This window comes from Corythoichthys intestinalis, chromosome 19 (assembly GCF_030265065.1).
Source record: "Corythoichthys intestinalis isolate RoL2023-P3 chromosome 19, ASM3026506v1, whole genome shotgun sequence".
NCBI classification, from domain to species: Eukaryota; Metazoa; Chordata; class Actinopteri; order Syngnathiformes; family Syngnathidae; genus Corythoichthys; species Corythoichthys intestinalis.
The window spans coordinates 32,718,296-32,745,824 of record NC_080413.1 but is presented as its reverse complement, the minus strand read 5'-3'; the positions used below and the strand labels follow the sequence as shown (position 1 = coordinate 32,745,824).

At 39.7% G+C, this 27,529-nt stretch overlaps 1 protein-coding gene across 3 annotated transcripts in view; it reads left to right on the top strand.

The window, feature by feature from the left end:
• snap25a (synaptosome associated protein 25a) overlaps positions 1-27,529 on the top strand; it is a 99,583-nt gene that overhangs the window by 980 nt on the left and 71,074 nt on the right. Inside the window, exon 2 of one of the 3 annotated variants that reach the window (XM_057822311.1) lies at positions 829-907. The exons of the other annotated variants lie outside the window; for them this stretch is intronic. The gene's annotated coding sequence lies outside the window, so the exon portion shown is untranslated. The remainder of the gene's footprint in view (positions 1-828; positions 908-27,529) is intronic. 3 annotated transcript variants of the gene reach the window in all.

Here is a 27,529-nt window from a genome sequence, read left to right as displayed (position 1 = left end):
GCGCCCCCGCAGAATGGCCATAGATCTAGAGATAGATAGATAGATAGATAGATAGATAGATAGATAGATAGATAGATAGATAGATAGATAGATAGATAGATAGATAGATAGATAGATAGATAGATAGATAGATAGATAGATAGATAGATAGATAGATAGATAGATAGATAGATAGATAGATAGATAGATAGATAGATAGATAGATAGATAGATAGATAGTATATTTTTTTCTATCTATCTATGTCGTGACTCAAGCTCTGATTGAATGATTTACACTGCAGTGAATTATGAGACTTGTGTTTTTATAGCCCTGCATTCACACCAATGGCGAATCAGAAGCTGGATAAAAGGCTGTAACCAAGGGGTGTTAGGATGCTGTGGTTGTCATGACTGCTATGCCAACCATATCATGTTATGCAGCTTGCAGCGTTTGAACGATAGACAGAGGAGGGTGGGAGGTGTGATGGGAGGAGTGTGGGCCTATTGAGAAGGGGCCGCTGCCCGGATGAATGGTGACTCACAGTAGGTTCGTTTCTCAGAAATGCCGTGGTACTGTTACACGCTTTGTATACTGCTGCTGAAATTAAGCCCGTACCTATAAACAATATGACGCATGCTTGTCAATATATGAGATAATGGCGTAGCTCCGTTAACTTTTTGGTGCAGGATGGTGAATATTTCATGACGTGCAATACAATGATGTTTGCTATTCAGAGTGGATGACTCTGATACCAATATGCAACAGTTTTATTTTTATGAAAATGAACACATCAATAACATGCTGACAAATTAAAATGTCCCACTAATGGTGAGCTATTTCTATCACAGGTTCGTGCAGGTGACCCTTTCAGAGCCATAAAGGCATACTGTACGTGCCAACCACTCGTGTACTGTGCTCCCCAAAAAGGTGTGTGTGTGTGTGGGGGGAGCACAAGTTGCTTTTAAACCTTGGCAGAGCCCTGCATTTCACAGGCTGTCATGCAAGTCTATCGCTGTGAAAGCAATTTTCATATTGCATTAGATATGCAATGTAGCTAAATTATTAATATAAATGTTACTTGTCATCGATTCTTTTGCATTCCACTGGCAGGACCCGTATAGGTATTGTTTTTCCTTTTACATAATGGATGGAGTAGCATGAGCATCTTTTTCACTCTTGCTGCGTTGAAAGCAGCATATGGGTGTCTGACGGTACTGATGCTAGAGGTGAAAAGCAAAAAGGGCATTTTAAAGTGCCCTCATGCAAAGAACTCTCCCACTTCTGTTAAGTGTTGCGGTTCAACTCAAAACTGCAGCAATTCAGGTTTTGGATGCGTAACAAACGTGCATGAATTTAATTTGTACAGTTACTTTCATATTATCGACTTCATTTGTTGGAGTGATGCCTGTTTTAGTCTCAAACAACCATTCACCCTCTCATTCATGCCTAAAAATAATTTAGTCTTCAATGTATCTTAGTTCATTGTTTTGAAAAGGCATGGACGGAAACACCGCAAAGCCAAGATTTGGGGGCCATTTACATGGCGACGCTCCGAGAATACGACACAGTTCATGTTTGCATTTACATGGTTCCGTCTCCACGATGTCGAAATTCCGCATGAAAATGATGCTGTATTCATGCCAAGCCCTAGAGGGCAGTGAAGTTTTAAAAGGCGACAGCCAATGACGCACTTCCTTGACAACAACCTCCTCAGCTTGGAAGAAAACATGTTTTCTGTTTTCAATGTTTAGTAGCAGCGACTGCATATACCCAAAGTGACGGGTTATAGTGTGTTCTATTCATATGGTTGTGGAGCAAGCCCCGCAATCGAATCTTTCGGCTTTGAACGCCGTAATCAAAAGTTTGGGGCCGTTTGCATGGTGACTCTCCGAAAATATGAAAAATTAAAAATTTGCATTTGTATGGTTCCGTCTCTATTTGAACAATGTCGCAATTCTGTGTGAAAACGATGTAGTATTCATGTCAGGCCCTAGGGGCAGTGCAGATTTACAAGGCGAAATCCAATGATGCACTTTGACCCCATCAACCTCCTCAACCCAGAAGACAACATATTCGCCCATTCCAAGCAGTGGCATTTTTGTTTTGCTCCAAATGGCACAAAAATTGAAGTGTTTCACCATATTTGCTGTTTTTAATGTTTAGTAGCACCGCTGCACATGCCCAATGTGACGTGTGCAAGTACTGATGTTATCGGTGGGGGAGATTTCCATTGATATGGATGTGGAGCAAGCCCCCTCAAGCGAATCCTTCCACTTTGGAGCCTGGATTCAATGGTTTGCGTCTTCACCTTCCGCTTTTGCCGACACCATAAAAGGTGAGGCCATTCCGCAACACAGTCATTGCATCTTGGTGTCGCAGAGTCGCCATGTAAACTGCCTCTTAGCCTAGATTCATACCGAAGGTCTTAATGCACAAATCCAATTTTCTAGTTTTTTTCCGACTCAAGTGAGGCATTAACTTGATGGTCTGAACGTGGCAAGTCGCATAGAAGTAGACCATTTAAAATCCGATCTGGGTCACTTTCGTATGTGGTTTAAATCAGATCTGGGCCATTTTTCCACAATGTAGCGGCGGTCTGAACTATCAAGTCTCCCAAATCGGAATTAATGCAGCAATTAAGTCAGAAAAGAGCGAGAGAGACAGTGCGCTACGGTAGCGGTGCAGTTGTGCATTATGAGCATTAGCTTCCAGTTTGAACGCGGTTTTTAGGGAAGGAGTGGGCTTGACAACAGCCATAAAAAATAAAATGGGTTGAGGATAAGCCTACTCTCTACTCTAAATGAGCAATATTTCAAGATTGCTTACACGGCAGGATGTCAGGGCAAACTGTCCGCATGTTTGTGTGTGCGTCATGTTCATTTGTTTGCTGCTCCTGCGCATGCGGGTCAGTTGCTCAGCGCGTCTTGGACTGCGAATTAGTGTGCATGCGTGATACTTGAACGGGCTCAATGGACAAAGGCAGTCTGAACGGGCACGGCAAAAAAACTGATATGACAAAAAATCGGAATTGTGCATCAAGACCTGCGGTCTAGCCTTAGTGTCTTTGCATTCCGTTTTCGCTGTCACCGTGTAAAGGCGAGGCGAAGTGTTGTGTCTTGGTGTCGCAGCGTCACCATGTAAACGGTTCCCTTAACTCAGAAGAATACCACTTTCTTTTCTTAGTTTAAAAATAACAGATAACACTTATTATGACCTTCATGTGCAAGACAGTTGTTCAAGTATTTAAGTAAAATGGAGAATCTCTTGAACCTATAATAATGGAGAATAATGTTGTTTAAACAAGAAAATGACACCACTTATGGGAACAGCCATTTTGTGATTTCAGTTATACTAACGCACATGCACACTGATAGACTTGAACAAAGGTGCATATTACAAAGAATATTACGGTAATGACGTCACGAGTAGGCGGCAGGCAATCACATTTGATTGGCTGAAATTGTACCAGCATTGATAAAATGCCTGCCTTTTTGTAAGGTGGTCAGTTAACATTTTTTCACTCATCATTTTATCATTACACATCAGAAAAATAAAACTGTTTCAAAGGTGTCATCTGTCCATTTAATGTCGGCGTGTATCGCCATGCGTGCACTACACTGCCCCTCACTGCCAAGGCACACACAGCGGGTCCATCCAACCATTGTCTCCAGTTTATCCGGGGCAGCAGCTTCAGCAGGGAAGCCCAGACTTCCCTTTCCCCAGCCACTTCATCCAACTCTTCCAGGGAGATCCCAAGCTGTTTCCAGGCAAGCAGGGAGACATACTCTCCTCCCAGTGGGATTTGCCCAGAACACTTCATCAGGGAGGCATCCTAATCAGCCACCTTATCTGGCTCCTCTCAATGCGGAGCCAAATGTTCATGACAGCATTTACTTAGCTTAAATTTTGTGTAAAGTGACAGATGATGGTCACGTAAAAGTGAAATCATGTTAGAAGTGTTGCTTCCCCCTGGCAAATACCCTCCGCAAGCATGTCGGCTTTCCTTCCTCCTCTAAGGCTACGTCTACACTGGGACTGATCATTTTCTCCAGGGTATTTTGACGACTATTTTTATACCTGTCCACGTTTCAGGTGCCTTTAAGCCCCCCCCCCCCGCTTCTGCAACGTACGCCTGCATTTGCGCAAACTACGCATGAATAGAAAGGAGCAGCCTCATATGTAACGTCATCGCCCAGGCTTTACCTTTGAACTGTAAACTCATTACTCGCCGTTGACAATTTTTTTGAATTACTTCACCTTCCAGACTGTCGTTATTTTGTGATTACTGTTTTTTTTTCGTAAACGCAATTAAACGCATCACGCAGGAGAGCACGCCCAGCTTTTACGAGCAGTCGCTGAGTTGTGATTGAAATAAGCCTGACATTGTTTCCTGGGATGTTACAATCGATGCTCAGTTGCGCTCTCACCACTTGGAAAATAACAAATAGAAGCATATGGTGTGGCGCTGCGTATATTGCCTGGAAGCCGCAACCAGGAGTGAGTGCTTGTGCATAACGGTGACGATCCTGAAAGTGGCAACAGTTTTTACAGGCAGAAATGTCCTGGAAAAAACTGATCACATGCCTCTTTGACTGGGGGTACCACGCAGGTCACTTTTTGGGGTTTAATTTTCCTCTAGGCATTTTTATATACTCATGTTCGGTCGGCATTGAGTTGGGAGGGGCCAGCCCCGCAGCTGGCTGATCGGAGACAACGCGAGAGACGAGCTCTGTAAAAAAAAAAAAAACGCTCATCTCCACGTCATCAGCGATGGGAAGACCACAAATGGGCACTGAATTGAAGCATATTATTGAAAGGTAGGTTGATGGTTCAAGAAAAATGTGTGGAAAAGAAAAGAGAAGCAGGAATGCCATGTCGTGTTCGTCCGCCTCCATTGTTTACAATGCCGTCATGCAGCACTAAAAATGGCGACAGCATAACGTCACTTCCTTGTTTCCGATTGTTATACGGAAACAGCAGTCCATCTAAAGCAGTGGGTAATATTACTCGCCTACATTATCCGTCTAACAACTAATCCAGATAATAGGCATACTAGTGTAGCCAACATGGCGTATAGGCTAACTAATTACACGTTTAAGGCCATTATCCGTCCTAGTGTAGACGTAGCCTAAGTCGCGGACGTCAGTTTCTTTTCGGTAGCCAAAGTACTCCCATACTAGTGACCTTGTCTTTTTTGAGGGGGGCTGGGGAGCTCAGGTGTAGTGTCACCGACAGACACGGGACAGAGCAACAACCAGAGGGAGAGGGGTGACCGCTGCCGCTCCAAACCACGGATTTCTCGCTGCATTTTGGGACATAAAAAAATAGCCTATACAGTACTGCGGTATGACGTAAAATTTTAGTGGTTTTGAAACCGTGACGTTTTCAGACTACAGCAAACCTTGAAACCGGTAACTGGCACATGCCTAGTTATATACTGTATATACTTATTAGTATTTTACATGTTTGAAATGTATATAGATGGCACAGTAGAGGAAGAGGGGTTAGCATGTCGGCTTCACAGTTCTGAGATTAAGGGTTCAATCCCAGGCTCTTGCCTTCCTGTGTGGAGTTTGCATGTTCTCTCCCCGTGCTAGTTTCCTTCTACATCCCCAAAACATGCATGGTAGGTTGATTGAACACTCCATATTGTCAGTGTGTGCGTGAATGGTTGTTTTTCCCCTTGTGACATGCAATTGACTGGCTACGAATTCAGTGTGTACCCTGCCTAGAGCCCATAGTTACAGTGGGGCAAATAAGTATTTAGTCAACCACCAATTGTGCAAGTTCTCCTACTTGAAAAAATTAGAGAGGCCTGTAATTGTCAACATGGGTAAACCTCAACCATGAGAGACAGAATGTGGAAAAAAAAAAGAAAATCACATTGTTTGATTTTTAAAGGATTTATTTCCAAATTAGATTGGAAATCAAGTATTTGGTCACCTACAAACAAGCAAGATTTCTGGCTGTCAAAAAGGTCTAACTTCTTCTAACGAGGTCTAACAAGGCTCCACTCATTACCTGTATTAATGGCAACTGTTTTAACTCAATATCGGTATAAAAGACACCTGTCCACAACTTCAGTCAGTCACACTCCAAACTCCACTATGGCCAAGACCAAAGAGCTGTCGAAGGACACCAGAGACAAAATTGTAGACCTGCACTAGGCTGGGAAGACTGAATCTGCAATAGGTAAAATGCTTAGTGTAAAGAAATCAACTGTGGGAGCAATTATTAGAAAAAGGAGACATAAAAGACCACTGATAATCTCCCTCGATCTGGGGCTCCATGCAAGATCTCACCTTGTGGTGTCAAAATGATAACAAGAACGGTGAGCAAAAATCCCAGGACCTCACAGGGGGACCTAGTGAATGACCTACAGAGAGCTGGGACCACAGTAACAAAGGCTACTATCAGTAACACAATGCGCCGCCAGGGACTCAAATCCTGCACTGCCGGACGTGTCCCCCTGCTGAAGAAAGTACACGTCCAGGCCCATCTGCGGTTCGCTAGAGAGCATTTGGATGATCCAGAAGAGGACTGGGAGAATGTGTTATGGTCAGATGAAACCAAAATAAAACTTTTTGGTAGAAACACAGGTTCTCGTGTTTGGAGGAGAAAGAATACTGAATTGCATCCGAAGAACACCATGCCCACTGTGAAGCATGGGGGGTGGAAACATGCTTTGGGGCTGTTTTTCTGCAAAGGGACCAGGACGACTGATCTGTGTAAAGGAAAGAATGAATGGGGCCATGTATCGAGAGATTTTGAGTGAAAATCTCCTTCCATCAGCGAGGGAATTGAAGATGACACATGGCTGGGTCTTTCAGCATGACAATGATCCCAAACACACAGCCAGGGCAACAAAGGAGTGGCTTCGTAAGAAACATTTCAAGGTCCTGGAGTGGCCTAGCCAGTCTCCAGATCTCAACCCCAAAGAAAATCTGTGGAGGGAGTTGAAAGTCCGTGTTGCCCAACGACAGCCCCAAAACATCACCGCTCTAGAGGAGATCTGCATGGAGGAATGGGCCAAAATACCAGCAACAGTGTGAAAAGCTTGTGAAGAGTTACTTAAAACATTTGGCCTCCGTTATTCCCAACAAAGGGTACATAACAAAGTATTGAGATGAACTTTTGGTATTGACCAAATACTTCTTTTCCACCATGATTTGCAAATAATTCTTTAAAAATCAAACAATGGGATTTTCTGTTTTTTTTCCCCACATTTTGTCTCTCATGGTTGAGGTTTACCCATGTTGACAATAACAGGCCTCTCTCATATTTTCAAGTGGGAGAACTTGCACAATTAGTGGTTGATTAAATACTTATTTGCCCCACTGACTGGGATAGGCTCCAGCACCCTCGTGAGGATAAGCGGCTGAAAAGATGAATGAAATACGTATATTCACAGTTTTGTCTATTAACTTTCCTTTTTTTTTTTTTTTTTTAATTAACAATTTTAATAGATGAATAAATACCATTTTTAAAAATCAATAGATAATCTTTATTCATCTTGATTTTAATATCAATCAGATATAATCATAATTTTGATTTCAATGATTATATAATAATAATAAAAATAATATAATAATATAATAATTTGAATAATCGCCCAGCCCTGCTCCCGACCACCACTGCAAACTACTCTTTCGTTGAAAGTCATTTAGGTGGAATGCACCCACCCGCCAACGTTTGATGCATGGGTCTTTAATTCTTTCTGATGTGCGACAGTTCATTTAAAGTGAGTTAAGTGTCGAGTTAATGCCTAGCTTGTTAAAAAAAAAGAAAAAGAAACTCTTTAGCAGCAAATCAGTCGTACATAATGTATACCTATTCAGATGGCGATTACAGATCTATCAAATTCTTGAGAAAATAGTGTTTTTTGTTGTTGTTGCAAAGTGCAAACGCTTGAGAGGTTGCAAAAATGTCAAGTGAAGCTGAAGGGCAGTTTGAGATCCTTTTTTTTGGTGTGCAGTCAGCCCTCTGAGGACTGCCTCTCGCTGGCTATCAAACGCGCTCGGCATCTAAACAAAAACACAGAAACAAAATGGCTGTTCCCGAGGCACCTATACTGCAGACAGGCAGCGCATCGGCGTTTTCCTAGCCACGCCAATCAGACAGTAGTCTACTTGTGTAAAATACTTAGAAAGAAGCCAAAAAACGACAATAATGTGATTAAAATGGAGTTTGTTTTCAGTATTCCCACAAAGTTTTAAAACAGGAACAATGCAGGCTACGCATACTGCATTCATGTGGCAGTTACCTGTGAACGTGGGGGCTTACCAGTGGAAGAGACAAGATATTGTCTGGGGCCTCGAGATTACCCAACTGCGTCATAAGAAGTGATTAATAAAGAATTCTTCAATTCAAGTCAAATCCTAAAAGGACATTCAAAATTCTAAGATACATGTGCAAACCTGATTCAAAAAGAAAAACCTGTTGGTGATTTTTCAATTTTTTTCAAAGCGTGATAGCGAAACCACATCACTGACAGCAGCAAGAGCCAGGCGCTCTTGCCAAAAGCTGTAGCACTTCTGCGACTGTCAGCTGCAGTCCTGATGAATATAGAGTGACAATAGTGACACTATATCAAGAAGATGTGAGCGTTTAAATGACTGCACTGATAAACCATATCAAATGTTAATTTTCTTTTCAAAAGCGTTGATAGGAAATATGAGAATCGCCATCAAAACAAAACGGGTAGTCAACAGTTGTCAGTCGTTGCAGTGGTATGAAAAAGTATCTGAAACTTTTGGAATTTCTCCCATTTCTGCATAAAATCACCAGCAAATGTAATCTGATCCTTGTCAAAATCACACAGATGAAAAAACAGTGTCTACTTTAACTAAAAGCACCCACACATTTATAGGTTTTCATATTTTAATGAGGATAGTATGAAAAAAATGACAGAAGGGGGAAAATAAGTAAGTGAACCATCACATTGGCTGCAATAACTTCAAACAGACACTTCTTGTAGCTGCAGATCAGTCTGGCACATCAATCAGGACTCATCTTGGCTTATTCTTCTCTACAAAACTGCTGTAGTTCAGTCAGATTCCTGGGATGTCTGGCATGAAACACTGTCTTTAGTAGAGGTGTGCATCGGTACTGCCCTCACGATTCGATTCGATTACGATTCGGAGGGCCACGATTCGATTCGATTCGATTCAGAGGGTCACGATTCGATTCGGTTCGATTCGGCAATCCATCGCGATGCCTTAAAGCCTGGGATGCATTAAAATTCTAAAGCAAAGCATATTTTTCGTGAATCAAGAGGCAACACAAGCGGTCAGACATTAAACAACTTTTTATTGGCTCTTGTGCCACTCCTGGTTGAAGTCAAATGAAAATACTTTTAGATATATACTTTAAAAAAAAAAAAAAAAACAGATCACAGCATTTAATTGGTGCTTTGAATGAGACCAGGGCTTTCTCTTTTTTTACACACAGTAGCAGCCTTTCACACAGTGCAACATCTGAACTCCTGTGCAAAATCAGTAATAACAGTCACTGTATTTTAGTCACAACAACTCATCGATAAAAATATTTAAGTAAATATTAAAGAAAGCGACAAAGAAAATATTGTAGTGTAGCAGCATCTTTATCGCAATATCAATCCAGGGATCTGTTCAGTTGCAAACAAAACATCCAACTAAATTGCAGTGTAGAACAAAAGTAAAATGTAGGCCTAGCCCACTATATATGTGCAATCAACTTAGAAATGCAATCAGTAACTACCACATAACAATAAAAAATAATGAATTAAAATGAAGTGCAGCAGCATTTTAGCAGCCATAACAATCTATTTCAACATGAGGAAATATCAGTTTTTTGCAATTGAGAGAGCAGAGAGATAGTAGAGGTTAGATGGGGCCTAAAAAATCCAGCCCGACCCGACACGGCCCGCTGGTATTGAAGCCCGACCCGGCTTGGAGTGACGCGGAAAAAAAAAACGCAGCAGCAGCAATTTATTTTCATTTCTTCGAGATGGCAGAAAAAAACGCATGTTTCTTAATGTTTAAATAGTCGACATATTTTTGTGATCATTATAGAAGCATTTACACAACGAAATAACGCTGGGAAAGTTTAATATTAAAAAAAAAACATGCGATTTTGTAGACACACAGAGGAAAAGATTCAAAAGGATCACATTTGTGTTGCCTTTGTGTGCATAAAAAAGTGTCTTTCGTAACGAATTCTCAGTTGGCAGAAAAAAAACGCAAGTTTTCTTAATGTTTAAATAGTCTACATATTTTTGTGATCATTATAAAATCATTTACACAACGAAATAACGCTGGGAAAGTTTAATTAAAAAAAAAAAAAAGAAAAAGAAATCCGAGTTTGCAGACACACAGAGGAGAAGATTCAAAAGGATCACATTTGTGTTGCCTTTGTGTGTATAAATAAAGGTGTCTTTCGTAACGAATCGCAAGCGCCACAGCAGAGGAGAAGAAGAAAAAGCGGGCGGCGCCACTGCTTCATGTGAGTGCACAAGCAAATGCACAATACAGAGAGCCTGCTCTCGGTTTTATCCCATTTTTTTTTTTATAATTTATTAGACCGGCGCGGGGCGACCCGACCCGACCCGAATGTGAATGCTTAACATTTTGGGCCCGACCCGTTCGGGTTCGGGCACAAGATCTAACCTCTAAGAGATAGGACATAACATAACAATGGCTGAAGCGGAGAAAGAGGGAGCAAGAAAGATTCTTGATGCACCTAAGACATTGAAAGCTGACATCTGGAGACATTTTGGCTTCTATGAGGTTGGTGGGAAACTTGACCAGAGTTATGCAGTGTGTAAAAATATGAAACATGGCAATAATAATACAAATGGGGAAACCAAATCCATTTCATCACCGGAATTGCGCAGGGAAGATTTTTGAACGTACTTATATATATTAAATTGCGCTGAATCGATTCGGCTTGTTGCCCGCATCGAATCGAATCGTCCATGCCCCGTATCGGGATGCATCGCCGCATCGATTATTGTTGACACCACTAGTCTTTAGGTCATGCCGCAGCATCTCAATGGGGTTCAAGTCTGGACTTTGACCTCGCCACTCCAGAACATGTATTTTGTTCTTCTGAAACCATTCTGAAGTTGATTTACTTCTGTGTTTTGGATCATTGTCGTGTTGCAGCATCCATCCTCTTCTTAGCTTCAACTGTCTGACAGACGACCGCAGGTTTTCCTGTAAAACATCCTGATAAATGTTTGAATTCATTCTTCTATTAATGATTGCAACTTGTCCATGCCCTGAGGCAGAAAAACAGCCCCAAATCATGATGCTCCCTCCACCATGGGTCACGTTGAGGATGAGGTGTTGATGTTGGTGAGCTGTTCCATTTTTCCTCCATACATGACGTTGTGTGTTATTCCAAACAATTCAACTCAACTTTGGTTTCATCAGTGCACAAAATATTTTGCCAAAACTTCTGTGGAGTGTCCAAGTGCCCTTTTGCAAACATTAAACGAGCAAAAATTGTTTTTTTTTTAGACAGCAGTGGCTTCCTCCGTGGAGTCCTCCCATGAACACCATTCTTGACCATAGTTCTACATATAGTTCATGTGTGCACAGAGATATTCGACTATGCCAATGATTTCTGTAAGTCTTTAGCAGATACTCTTCTTCAGATACTGTTCTTTTTTACCTCTCTGAGTAATCTGCGCTGAACTCTTGGCGTCACCTTTGGTGGACGGCCACTCCTTGGGAGAGGAGCAACAGTGCCAAACTCTCTCCATTTGTAGACAACTTCTCTGAGTGTCGATTGATGAACATCCAGACTTTTAGAGATTTAGAGTTTTGTATCCTTTCCCAGCTTTATACAAATCAACAATGTATGATCGCAGGTCTTCAGACAGCTCTTTTGACAGTGCCATGATGCACATTAGACAATGCTTCTCATCAAGACAATGCTTCTCATCAAGACAATTCTTACCAGGTGTATGTTTTATCGTGGGCAGGGCAGCTTTAAACCACTCATCAGTGATTGGGCACACACCTCACTCAAATTGTTTGGTAAAAATTGGTTTCAATTTTCTTTGCTCTTTAAGTCTCCTTAGCCAGAGGGTTCACTTATTTATTTTTTCCCCCTTCTGTCATTTTTTTCATGCTATCTTCAATTGAATATGACAACCTATATATGTTTGTGGTTGTATATGTGATTTTAGTTTAGTTTTTTTCATCTGTGTGATTTTGACAAAGATCAGATCATATTTGATTGTGATTTTATGCAGAAATGTGAGAAATTCCAAAAGGTTCCGATTAGTTTTCATCCCAATATACTACTATACACTATACCACTATTCATACTGCCGCAGCGAAATTCCATTATAACCTTTTACCGGAAGTAAATTTTTAAAAAGCATGGTAAACTCACAATTGAAAATTTGAATTTAGCAACCTGTACCCTTGAGTTTATAATAGACAGCAACTGATAATCCACAAAAATAAGTTGAATGATTATTTGTCCAACTTTAGTGAAGCTTAATTTAGACTGGGGACACAAATGGCACCCTGTAAAAAATGGCACTGATATTTCTTGCTAAGAGCACCCTTATATTTTGAATTCATATTACGGTAGTATGTGTTTTAAGTTTTTTGTTTGTTTGTTTGCCATGGTACCGATTTTTGCTATGATATTTTTTTGTTTCGTTTTTTTGTATTGTATGAAGGTTTTGTACTGAAGTCAGAATTTTGGTGTCACGGCAACGCTAGTTTGTTGTTTCTTCCTCATGCCACAAATGAGTCAAGACTAAATCAACAGCGTGCTCAGTTGCACCAAGTAGAATCCACATAATTGTCGAAGTTTTTAAATTTTTGGGCAATGAAACACAAGACTATTCTGTTAATAGAATTTAAATTATCATAACTTAAAGCAGCCAAGGTGTAATTTGATCATTTCGAGTGTGTGTGTTGAGCAAGCCTAATTGTGTTTTGAATGTCTAGGTTTCTGACTTATATGTGAATATGATTAAAATTTTTAATCGAGTTAATTACAGCTTAAAAATTAATTCATTGTAATTAATCACAATTAATCGCAATTCAAACCATCTATAAAATATGCCATATTTTTCTGTGAATTATTGTTGGAATAGAAAGAAAAGACACAATATGGATATATACATTCAACATACGGTACATAAGGACTGTATTTGTTTATTATAACAATAAATCAACAAGATGGCATTAACATTATCGACATTCTGTTAAAGTGATCCATGGATAGAAAGACTTGTAGTTTTTAAAAGATAAATGTTAGTGCAAGTTATAGAAATGTTATATTAAAACCCCTCTTAATGTGTTCGTTTTAATAAAATTTGTAGAAATTTCAATCAAAAAATAAACTAGTAGCCCGCCATTGTTGATGTCAATAATTACTTACACAATGCTCATAGGTGCTGAAGCCTATAAAATCATTCGCACCCAAGCGCCAGCAGAGGGCAGCAAAACTCCATAAAACACAATTAACATTTGGGCATTTCACTTTACTGTCATTTAAATATGTCTGAGCGGGCCATGTGCGTTAATTGCGTCAAATATTTTAACGTAATTAATTAAAAAAATTAATTACCGCCCGTTAGCGCGATAATTTTGACAGCCCTAAATATATATATATTTATTTATATGGCGGAAAACACAGACAAGACTGAAAAAGCAGTTTCTGCTCTTGCACTCCTCTTTAAAAGAAACTGCTGTATTTTAAGCCAAAACAACAGTTGTGTTTGATAGAAACATATGTCTACATGCTGCCATAGCAGATTCATGTCGCATTAAGTCCCCAAACTATTTTCAATTTGTCCGTTTTCCCCTGAAAACCCCCCTTACAGACGTCACGCAACCGCTTTTGTTTCAACCCAGCCATAAAACGAAGGTAATTAATTATATTTAATATTCAAAATGTCTGTCGTTTTTAGCTTAGAATCATTAATTGATGTCTCATATTTCAGGTTAAAAAATTAAAAAAAACACTTAAAAAAAATCATTCACTAACATATTTTAATTAAATGGCATCTGTAAAAAAGTCACAGATATCTACCTCATAACTATAGCTTAATTGTATTTATTTTTTTGTTACTGTCGCATTTTCTCTGATATATTAGATGATAAATGATCGATCCAAACAAAGAAAAATTGAAAAAAAAAACGTTTAAAGGGTAAATATTTGAAAAAGAACATCTCTACCACTCCTTAATGTCTGCGATTTCTGCATCGCGACCCTTGTTATATTACCATGTTTAACCCATAAAATCCCCAAAAAATCCAGCTGTGGCCATTCACAGCTGTGTCTCGACACTCAAAGATACTTGCTACATGGAGTTTTTGGATCGAAACAAGGTAAGTACGTGATAATATCTCGTTGAAGTCATGACGTCTGTAATTCTGCTCTCGCGTGCTCTCACCTCCAGATAGGGTTTTGCTGTTTAAAAAACTTTTTTTTTTAAAATGCCCTCCAGAAAATTGAGATTTTAAGCTTTCCAATTATGTATCACACATGCATATCGTACAATTTTGAAAGATGGCCAAATTGGGGGTCTCAGAGAGGAACTTCAAATCACCTGAGTGTTTTCCGCCATATACTACATTTAACAGGCTTTGAAGTGGCCAGACGTCTTGAAGGTTGGGAATTAAGTAAAAATAAAAAGAATGAGTTGTGATAGAAATCGGCCGACTGACTGAGGATTATTTATTTATTTTGCTCATCATTTATCTTCTCCTCCAGCTGTTCCAGAAGGGTAATGGAAGGCATCAATATTGATTAAGCCATTATGGATTGATTTTTGCTGAAGCTCTGCTAAAACATTAAGAATTTTGCAGAGGCAGTGCTCGAAACTTTGTTCATCTTTTAGATTAATCAAAAGACATATTATGGTGCACGATGTCTTTTTACATATCTCTGACTTTTATGATATCGTAAAAAAATAAGCCTGAACAGTCTGAAGACACAAATTTTGCTCTGTTGATTATTGGTTATATGCTACTCTCAGTCACATTTTTAATAATAGAACAAAAGGCACATGCTAACCTAGTACCAATGCTTACCTCTTTGGGTATTATTATGTTACAGATACCGCTCTCCTCTCAAGAGAAGGGAGCTGGATAAGTGCGAGGCATCTAACTGCCATAATGAGACAGACATCGTCAGAAACACCCTTGAATTCACCTTCCATCTGCCTTTTACTGGCATCCAACAATGACTTTCCCTGTTGTTTCAGCATTTTGAGCTTCCGTAGCATTCTCCTCCCACTGGTTCCACCAACCACAATAACATGGGTACAGGTAGAACGAGAAAAGTTTTGTTGCAAAATAAGAAATTTTATCATCACTGGTTCGGTTTTCGATTACGAACATTTAATGCGTTGCCAAATAAATTGTAGGGGATGTAAAACAAGAAAACACGTTTTTCTGCTTACAAGGTCCTTTATTCGGAATTGCCAAGATGGAACACCCCCCCCCCCAAAAAAAAAAATCCTGAGTGTTTTTTCAAACAGTGCACAATTGCACTTTCATTTCACAAGAGCAATAAATGCATTTAAAACTAATTAAAATACCTTATATTTGCCTCAAACGGTATAAAAATAAATAAATGAGGATCTAAATACAACGAAAGAACAATTGGCTAACTAAGTCTGCTGGCTTAAATGCTACAAAATACAATTTTTTTTTGTAATGTGCTTAACAAATCGTTCAAACACATAGCTGTACATAAAACTGCTATACAGTGCCTTGCAAAAGTATTCGGCCCCCTTGAACCTTGCAACCTTTTGCCACATTTCAGGCTTCAAACATAAAGATATAAAATTTTAATTTTTTGTCAAGAATCAACAACAAGTGGGACACAATCGTGAAGTGGAACAAAATTTATTGGATAATTTAAACTTTTTTAACAAATAAAAAACTGAAAAGTGGGGCGTGCAATATTATTCGGCCCCCTTGCGTTAATACTTTGTAGCGCCACCTTTTGCTCCAATTACAGCTGCAAGTCGCTTGGGGTATGTTTCTATCAGTTTTGCACATCGAGAGACTGACATTCTTGCCCATTCTTCCTTGCAAAACAGCTCGAGCTCAGTGAGATTGGATGGAGAGTGTTTGTGAACAGCAGTCTTCAGCTCTTTCCACAGATTCTCGATTGGATTCAGGTCTGGACTTTGACTTGGCCATTCTAACACCTGGATACGTTTATTTTTGAACCATTCCATTGTAGATTTGGCTTTATGTTTTGGATCATTGTCCTGTTGGAAGATAAATCTCCGTCCCAGTCTCAGGTCTTGTGCAGATACCAACAGGTTTTCTTCCAGAATGTTCCTGTATTTGGCTGCATCCATCTTCCCATCAATTTTAACCATCTTCCCTGTCCCTGCTGAAGAAAAGCAGGCCCAAACCATGATGCTGCTATCACCATGTTTGACAGTGGGGATGGTGTGTTCAGGGTGATGAGCTGTGTTGCTTTTACGCCAAACATATCGTTTTGCATTGTGGCCAAAAAGTTCAATTTTGGTTTCATCTGACCAGAGCACCTTCTTCCACATGTTTGGTGTGTCTCCCAGGTGGCTTGTGGCAAACTTTAAACGAGACTTTTTATGGATATCTTTGAGAAATGGCTTTCTTCTTGCCACTCTTCCATAAAGGCCAGATTTGTGCAGTGTACGACTGATTGTTGTCCTATGGACAGACTCTCCTACCTCAGCTGTAGATCTCTGCAGTTCATCCAGAGTGATCATGGGCCTCTTGGCTGCATCTCTGATCAGTTTTCTCCTTGTTTGAGAAGAAAGTTTGGAAGGACGGCCGGGTCTTGGTAGATTTGCAGTGGTCTGATGCTCCTTCCATTTCAATATGATGGCTTGCACAGTGCTCCTTGAAATGTTTAAAGCTTGGGAAATCTTTTTGTATCCAAATCCGGCTTTAAACTTCTCCACACCAGTATCTCGGACCTGCCTGGTGTGTTCCTTGGTTTTCATAATGCTCTCTGCACTTTAAACAGAACCCTGAGACTATCACAGAGCAGGTGCATTTATACGGAGACTTGATTACACACATTTGGATTCTATTTATCATCATCGGTCATTTAGGACAACATTGGATCATTCAGAGATCCTCACTGAACTTCTGGAGTGAGTTTGCTGCACTGAAAGTAAAGGGGCCGAATAATTTTGCACGCCCCACTTTTCAGTTTTTTATTTGTTAAAAAAGTTTAAATTATCCAATAAATGTTGTTCCACTTCACGATTGTGTCCCACTTGTTGTTGATTCTTGACAAAAAAATTAAATTTCATATCTTTATGTTTGAAGCCTGAAATGTGGCAAAAGGTTGCAAGATTCAAGGGGGCCGAATACTTTTGCAAGGCACTGTATATACATCTAAACTAAATTACAGATTGAAGGAATTCGGCCTCCCAGCCAAGCATACGGAACAGCGACAGCTGAACCAGATGGTGCGCCGCCTGCGCCGCCCCAGCAAGTCGGCCGGCGAGGCCAAACTCCACGCGTCCACTCCGGTGTTAACCCTTTGTACTGACTCCACTTTGCACGGTCTAAAGAAGGCTCACCGAAAACAGGTTAACAATTTATTTGTTGACAATGGTCAAAAAACAAGCCAAAACAGACGACAGAGAGGCAATGCTGTATCCAGGGTTAGCAAAACAACGGATATATCGAAATGTCCCTGAGAAGCGACAGTTGTTCGCTAAATGTTCAGTCTTTTGAAAACTGCGGTGGAGTGGGCCTGGTGGAAAGCGTGCCTGGGTGTTGTCAAGGGATCATCCTTCTGTGGCAGGTTTGGGTGGTCAAGTTCATGTTTCATCTTTTGTGGTTGGGACGTGGTTGCCACGGCAACTGAGGGATGTCTTGACGTCGAAGCCGCCTCGCTATCAATTTGTTGCCTCTGTAGGGCGAGAGTGTCCTGACCCATCGAAGAGCTGTTGACGTCCTTTCCTTCGCTTATCAGGCGAGGGCTGGTAAAGTGATCCACTTTACTGTGTCAAAAGGCTTGGAGTGACGTCCCTCAAACTATGGTTAAATGCTTAACTATAATGAATGTGTTAGACTAATGCAAACAATTATATGATGTCTGCGAGAAAGGTAACTATTCCCTTCAGCATGCATAAACAAACATTTTAGCTCAAACAAAAAGTTACCTTTTGTTGGTCTTAACAGGGAGCAGCTGTTAGATAAAATAGGTCATATCACTGTTGCCACTAAAGGGCAGTGTATCCACTCAAATCAATAAAACTAAATGCAAACACTTTCAAAACAAACCATTATGCCACTGTAATTAATCGAATCCTAGAAGCATTTTTTCTAATCGATTTACTTGAATTAATCAATTTAATCGTTGTAGCTCTATTATCAATGTAATTGACGGAGTTGACTATCTGTTCGTTTACTGAGCTACATTAATGTTTCCAGAATTGTTTTAATCGAGGGCGAAATGATGGTTAGTGTACCGATATTAAAAAAAAAAAAAAAACTCAATTTATTTTCAGTTATCCCGGACTTTTGTACTTGTTTCCTCTTAAAAGTAGGGAGAAGGGGTAAACAAACTGTGAAAAAAATATCATAATTCGATTTTAGATTTTGTTTTCTGGCAATATCGCATAGCCTTACATCAACTCTACAACATTCCCTTTAAGAGGCAATCAATTTGTTGATGAAGCTTTTATCTTGATGGGGCTACATTGCTACCCCGTACAATGTTTCTATCAGTGTGATTTTGTCTTGTGGCATTAAAATGCACATTGTGAAATGCGCTCTTGAAGTATATGATAAATACTTGATTGTGATGCCATACCATAATACACCATCTCAACTCCAATCAATCAATCTAGCCTAGCGGTATATAAAATAATAAATCTGGTTTTCTTGTAAAGAAAAATCTTTTATCTTTCAGGACAAATTCCACAAGCCCACTCAATGCATATATCTCAAAGACATAAAGATCCACCTTAGTACTTCTTATGTAAACTGTCCTTATACTTTTGGTTCACCTGGGAAAGTGAACCACATAAAAAGGATGACAGTGGAATGGATTTATTACTTTTCTGTTTCACAGACTAGGAACTGATTGACGACCAAATATTAGAGTTTAGAGTAAAAGGTTACGAGTCATGTACGGAGTTGTTTAATGCCAAGGGTGATGAAGGTTTTCAAATTACGCGAACCAGGGCCATCATATTGAACACCGCAGCTGTACTGACACAAATCCCACTAGAACGCCGTATCGAGAAAGAGTCCTTTTTGCCTGTCCGTCCTTCCCTGTAAATTTTGCGGAGATGTTTCTGGACTGTCTCATTTGGTGCCATTGACGGTAAGGGTGTCAGTTTGCATAGGGACGGTAGGGACATAACAGTACCAACTTTTCAGGATGCTAAAAGTGTCCCCACCAAATTTTAAGCAAACTTACAGTGCCTTGCAAACGTATTCGGCCCCCTTGAACCTTGCAACCTTTCGCCACATTTCAGGCTTCAAACATAAAGATATAAAATTTTAATTTTTTGTCAAGAATCAACAACAAGTGGGACACAATCGTGAAGTGGAACAAAATTTATTGGAAAATTTCAACTTTTTTAACCAATAAAAAACTGAAAAGTGGGGCGTGCAATATTATTCGGCCCCCTTGCGTTAATACTTTGTAGCGCCACGTTTTTCTCCAATTACAGCTGCAAGTCGCTTGGGGTATGTTTCTATCAGTTTTGCACATCGAGAGACTGACATTCTTGCCCATTCTTCCTTGCAAAACAGCTCGAGCTCAGTGAGGTTGGATGGAGAGTGTTTGTGAACAGCAGTCTTCAGCTCTTTCCACAGATTCTCGATTGGATTCAGGTCTGGACTTTGACTTGGCCATTCTAACACCTGTATACGTTTATTTTTGAACCATTCCATTGTAGATTTGGCTTTATGTTTTGGATCATTGTCCTGTTGGAAGATAAATCTCCGTCCCAGTCTCAGGTCTTGTGCAGATACCAACAGGTTTTCTTCCAGAATGTTCCTGTATTTGGCTGCATCCATCTTCCCGTCAATTTTAACCATCTTCCCTGTCCCTGCTGAAGAAAAGCAGGCCCAAACCATGATGCTGCCACCACCATGTTTGACAGTGGGGATGGTGTGTTCAGGGTGATGAGCGTTGTTGCTTTTACGCCAAACATATGGTTTTGCATTGTGGCCAAAAAGTTCAATTTTGGTTTCATCTGACCAGAGCACCTTCTTCCACATGTTTGGTGTGTCTCCCAGGTGGCTTGTGGCAAACTTTAAACGAGACTTTTTATGGATATCTTTGAGAAATGGCTTTCTTCTTGCCACTCTTCCATAAAAGCCAGATTTGTGCAGTGTACGACTGATTGTTGTCCTATGGACAGACTCTCCCACCTCAGCTGTAGATCTCTGGAGTTCATCCAGAGTGATCGTGGGCCTCTTGGCTGCATCTCTGATCAGTTTTCTCCTTGTTTGAGAAGAAAGTTTGGAAGGACGGCCGGGTCTTGGTAGATTTGCAGTGGTCTGATGCTCCTTCCATTTCAATATGATGGCTTGCACAGTGGGTCCTTGAGATGTTTAAAGCTTGGGAAATCTTTTTGTATCCAAATCCGGCTTTAAACTTCTCCACAACAGTATCTCGGACCTGCCTGGTGTGTTCCTTGATTTTCATAATGCTCTCTGCACTTTAAACAGAACCCTGAGACTATCACAGAGCAGGTGCATTTATACGGAGACTTGATTACACACATTTGGATTCTATTTATCATCATCGGTCATTTAGGACAACATTGGATCATTCAGAGATCCTCACTGAACTTCTGGAGTAAGTTTGCTGCACTGAAAGTAAAGGGGCCGAATAATATGGCACGCCCCACTTTTCAGTTTTTTATTTGTTAAAAAAGTTTAAATTATCCAATAAATGTTGTTCCACTTCACGATTGTGTCCCACTTGTTGTTGATTCTTGACAAAAAAATTAAATTTCATATCTTTATGTTTGAAGCCTGAAATGTGGCGAAAGGTTGCAAGATTCAAGGGGGCCGAATACTTTTGCAAGGCACTGTATTTGCATTATATAATGAATTCAGTTATGGAGGTAATTTAGATTGTCTTCCCATATGTTGTAAGGATAGAATTGATCCTCACATTATTAAGTGCATTGCAGTACTTTCATTATATTCAGACTTACATTGACCCCGTTTTTTACTTGCTGAATGCGCCAGTCCATTTTTGTCCCTCAAATGCACGTTTGATGGGCTGATGACCTGACAACCTCCTCCGCCCCCTTTTGAGACGACGGATATTAGTTTTTTTTTTTTTCACCAGAAGCAGCAGCCACTTTAAGTATTGTAAAAAGACGTCAATGTTGTGGAGGTGGGTAACACCACTAATTTTCCTACTGAAAGTCCGACCTGCATCAGAGTTAACATAAAATTAATCTGATGAATTTCTCGAACGGAGGAAGCGGCTTGAGAGAAATATCCTCCTGTATGTTTTCTACTGTTAACGTTAATTAATCTGTAAGAAATGTAGTGAACCAAGGTTTACCCCATGCTCCCCAGTTTTTATTTTGTTTATGTGGTCTTAAAAGTGCGAGTGACCCCGAAAAGTATGTTTATTTCATATTTCACGCGGTGTTTTATGCTCCTGAATGAAACAGACCGCTTGGATGTGTGTAGAAGCGATCGTTTTATATAATCAAAATTTGAATTCTGCGCCATAAAAATGAGTGACTTCCGGTTTCAGTCTCGGGTTCAGGACGAATGCGAATGTGAACCACTCAGGTCAGCATCTCACAATACAGCCTTGCTTTATAGCATGCAGATGGACTTCAGATTCAGCTGATTTTGCAGATTAATTTGTTTATTTTTTGCATCACACCAGCCAAACGGCTGCAGAAAATTGGTGCTGCACCAGGGAGAGGCGTGTGAGTCTTTTTGGGTTTCAAAAGGTTCCCAATCACAATGGATATTGGTCAAAACAAGCCCTACTACTGTGGGATCATTGGACTTACGAGGAAGTGAGTAAACATCGTATTTTGTATGTCAAATACTGGGATCATGGCACACGTTTTAACACGGAGGTGGCTTGTGTTTTGTGGCTGATTGTCCACCGAGAATATCACTCGGCCGACGACCGGCGGCTTGTTTGCACACACCCCTCTACACTCGGCTTATTGCCCTCTTCGTGTGCCCGGTGGTCTGTGAAATTTTCAACCCCATCAGAAATTGCTACTTTGTGTTAAAAATGGCCGCAAATACAGTGATTACAAAGTAAACAATACAGACTTTCTTTAAATAAAGGACTCTTTACTTATGTTTTATCATGGACCGACATGTAGAAAAGTTCTCCTCAGACACATCCTGCCATGTTAGCTGCACAACAACTGCACGCCGCTCTCTGTTTACGTCTTCACCGTGTAGTAAAGCATTATTTTACACTATATTCGTGTTGACCATGTAGCAGCTATGCACTCCTCTGACGTCGGCCGGTTTGTCTGTCTCTGCAGCTGCTTCCCCGTCAAGCTCTCCTGTCAGTAGCAGGGGAACGAGCTGTAACTTCCCCGCCGCCAGGTGGGTTGCAGATTGGCGAAGACAATCGACAACCCCGCCACCGTGTGATATGATCCGGGGTAGTTATGTGTGATTTTTCGCTTCAAAAAGTGAAAATAAGACTTTGAGACATCACTCGGTTTGGGTTAGCATGTCGGATAGCTGTCACGCCTCTTGGTATATTTGATTGTCCGAAGCCGGGGCAGGGAAATGACAAAAGCCTGACTAACTATGTAGCATAAAATATCATTCGGGAGGTGAGACTGTAAAGGTGAACTCGACAGTTTTGACCATTAAGGAGTAATTTTGCCATGTCGTACTGAACAAATACATTTTTATTATTTTACATTTTATATTTTTATTATTTCATATTCCATGAAATAGGTCAGGGCTAATGTAGCTATATAAGCAGCTACGTACTTTACGTAGTGTGTTGCCACTTCCCTTAAAATCAACAGTATTAAAAGCATCTTTTGTTTTAGAATCGGTTTTACAAATAAGGAAATCCTTATTATTTTGCCTCATCTATGTCAAATTCTAATCAATAGAAGAATTTATACTAATGCCTCGTCATAGCTCCCAGCTAAGGTACATGTATGTAAAGTGCATAGCGGCTCACAGCTACATTCCCGCTACATAATATTTGCAATTTTTGTCGCTTTCTCATATTTATGCATTCAAGCTTCATCTACACCCAGTGAACGTGTGTTCTCCACTGCAGGAGAAACCATCTGTCCAGAACGCTCACGCTTACTGCCTGAGAAGGCAGATATGATCATTTTCCTCAACAAAAGCTGTTTCTGATTTTATACTGTACCCGCTGCTAATCTGGACTGGGTGTTACAAGTTGTTTTTTTGTTTGATATTCTGCACCTGGTTAGCCGATTAGTGCGAGCTCAATAACATGTAAAAATTCCTGCAGCATAAGACACTCTAAAACATAGGCAAAATAATATGTGTAAATGTTTTCTGCATGAGCCTTTGAAAAACAAACATCATTCTGAAAGGTCACTCCTGTGGAAAGAAACTTCATCATATTCAAGTTCAAAGACTGATATTTCTATACATGTAAAAATAGCCATGTGAGAAATTCATAGTGAATTGAAAGTTCATATACCATATTGGCCCGAATATAAGACGGGGTTTTTTGCATTGAATTGACTGGAAAAAGTTGGGGGTCGTTATATTTGCGGTATAGACATTATACCCATTTAGGACGCTAGATGGCGCCAGATATCATTGAAGTGATTTTCTGTCATGACAGATCTCAGCTACTCTGAAGTTTAGCCAGTTTGCATTATTTCATTGCAATATTTTTCCTTATTCAGATTTGTTTCAAGAGTACAGTTACAGTTAGACTTCACTTTGCTGGTTAATGCAGTTATTGCTATTTTGTTGTTTTATCACAATAGATTGGTTTATTTACATTTCAAAAACCAGAAGCCATTCATTTACGAATGTGATTGCACTTTAGTTTACATATTTAAATGTTCAGATATTAAGATTTGAATGAGGCAAAATAACATGCTTTTTCTCTAAAATATAATGTTATAATCATTTGTTTCCGATGTACTGTAATCATTTTCTGTATAAAAATTAATTTGGTGTTCAAAAAGTCTTTTTTCAAACTTGAGTCTTGAAAAAGAGGGGGTCGTCTTATAATCAGGGCCATTTTATATTTGGGCCAATACGGTAATTTTAAAAATAATCGAGAATTAAGAAATGAATATAAACTATGCAATTTTTTTTACCCTGCCTAATAAAAGAATTGGAATCGAGAATCGTTTGGAACCGGAATCGGTATTCAAACGATGTCCAACCCTACTCGTGGTTAGCCATACATTGTTCTTCTGCAATGGCACCAAACATGGGTTGGATACTTCATCAGTGATAAAATACCCATAGTACCCAAGGAACTCTGCTACCAGCATGCTAGCATAGCAGGTTCGTCGTGGCAAACTGGTTAGTCTTAAATCGGTTTTCTGTTGAGCTCATCAAGAATTTTATCCAAGCAACGTAGCTAAATGTGCTTTGACAATGTAACCAGAGCACACACTTCTACACTTGGAAACTCAGAGTATTTTTGAATAATTGAACACTCTCGGTAGTAGTTAGAGACTTTGACAAGTGGTAATGTAACCGTGACTCTCGGCCGTGAAGCAAAATAATTGAAGGAAATATTTGCCTTTTGACAAGTATGCTAATTAGCTAGTAGAAATCCATAAATACTTTAAGCCAATTCATTACTAAAGCATCAGGCTTTAAGACAGAGAAAAAAATACTTGCAGTCCAAAATACAGTGATACCTCGACATACGATAGCTTCGAAACACGATCTTTTTGATATCCGACGTAAAATTTGACTCGCCATTTGTTTTTACATCCGACGACATGCTCGAAATACGACAACATGACAGCACTGCGGACAAACACATGGCGGATTTTCTAGTGAGAGAAATCAACACAGGTTTCAAAAAGGTTGGTATACTGTAGGTGGTGAAACAAGGAAAAAGATGAAGCTTACCACTGAAATGATGATGCAAATTATAGAAAAATTAGAGCGTGGGGTGCGCATCCATGAACTGGCTCAACAATACATTTCCACGGTCCTCCTCCGACCACCGTTCATCAGTCTTTATAAGTTAAGCTGACAATTATATTATTGTGGTAACATCGCCAAATAAATCATCAGCTTCGTCAAGTTTCAAATCATTCATTCCATCAACTTGTGCAATGCCTACTGTCCCCCGCAGTCGACGGTGTTCTCAAGAAAACATTGAAAGTGAAAGTAAGCAGGTAAAGCAAAAAACGTCCGCCACATTAGAACCCGATTCTTTACATTATGACAAGAATTATTATTATTATTAGGGATGTTCCGATCATGTTTTTTTGCTCCCGATCCGATCCCGATCGTTTTAGTTTGAGTAGCTGCCGATCCCGATATTTCCCAATCCGAGTGCTTTTTTTTTTTGCTCCGGATTCAATTCCAATCATTCCCGATAATTTTTCCCATACATTTTGGCAATGCATTAAGAAACAAATGAATAAAACTCGGACGAATATATACATTCAACATACAGTAAATAAGTACTATATTTGTTTATTATGACAATAACTCCTCAAGATGGCATTTACATTATTAACATTCTTTCTGTGAGAGGGATCCACGGATAGAAAGACTTGTAATTCTTAAAGGATAAATGTGACTTTGTATATTGTGACTAAATATTGCCATCTAGTGTATTTTTGTTGTTGTTGAGCTTTCAGTAAATGATACTGTAGCCATTTAACTTCTGCCCAAATGCATGATGGGAAATGCAACCATGACTGTGCGTCGTGGTACCAATTGATATATCTTCTCTGAGTTGGGAAATAACATAGGGTATTAAGAAAAAGATCAACTACTACCTTTATTCCCCACATTGCTACCCACGATTATTCTAATCGTTGGGAGAGGGATGGTAAGGCTTTAGCCATATAAAAAAAGGCTCCAAAGGCTGCCAAAATTCCCTCTACTCATTTTACGCTGCCTTTTAGCTCTATATGCTGTATGGGTAAAACGGCGCCATTATAGATTGAACGCGACAATGCGTGAGTGGGTCGTGCAGCGCATGCGTTAATTGCGTTAAATATTGTAACGCGATAAATTTGATAACCCTACCTTAGGCTTAAACTAAAGACTCTGGAAGAGTGTAACACATTATGTCTGTAACGTTAAAGACAATTAGAAAATGATTTAAATAAAATATATACATATATATATATATATATTAAAAAAAGGCATGTCCGATATTTTTTTGCCGATTCCGATACTTTGAAAATGACGTGATCGGACCCGATCGATCGGGATGCCGATCGATTGGGACATCTCAAATTATTATTATTATGTTATTATTCCGATTTGTATTAATAATTTATTTGTTTTGCTATGCATAACTGCCATTTGTAATGGTACCAACAGTATTTATTAAAATTTTAGTGGAGGTTTTTGGGCTATGGAACAAATTAATGGAATTTAATGTATTCTTATGGGCAAATCCTGCTCGACATACAACCATTTCGACTTACAAACAAGGTCCTGGAACGAAATAAATTCGTATGTAGAGGTACCACTGTATATGGTATTAAGGTATGAATAACTAGTAAAAAGAAATTTCTTGGCAGACAAAGAGCAGCTATATTTTACCTATATTTTAAATAGATATTTGGTTAGAAAAACAACAAAAAGAAACGGGTTCAAATGTCGAAAAATTTATTTCCCTAATCTTGATTTTAACGTCATAAATGACAAAAATGCTGTCTACTTCATATTCATGTGTTATCCTTCATATTTTCGCCATCACCTGTGTGTACACGCGTGGGGGGTGGGTGAGAGATGAATAAGGGATGGGGTTAGAGGGTTCTTGGGTCAATAATGCATGGCAGTCTCTGTCGAGCGGCCCGCTGGGATGTCGCTCAAGCACTTAATTCCAGCCCCTCTCTGGAGAGAGAGTTCCAGTCAGTGACACTGAGGGTGTATTGTGTCATGTTACATCACTATTATTATTCAGCTTTGCAAGTATTGCATTGTATTAATACTATATATTGTTACATTTTGCAGCAAATACATTTACCACAATAAAACACACGTAAGTGAAGGATATTACTCATTATATGCGCAGTATAAGCCAGCAAATACCCATTTGGTGAGAATTTCATTTAAATTCAATGAGCCTGCTATGTACTCCCATAGTTGGAGGTATCGGAAGAAAAAAAAATACTAGTACATTGTATCGGAACTGTGATGGAAAAAGAGGCAGGCAGAATGTAATTGGACAGGCACTGGGTGGAAGTAAGGGCATAGTCGCCGATGAAGTTGTTGCTATGGTGACCCGCATGTTGCTCCGGATGTCGTAAATAGCATGATGGATGAATGGATAAAGACTCACGGATGCTGTTTTGTCATAGTATTTTTATTGGTCGTAGGTAGGATTGCTGAAGTCATTATTTAAAATCCAATGAAAGGATGGCCGATGTACAGCTTTAAT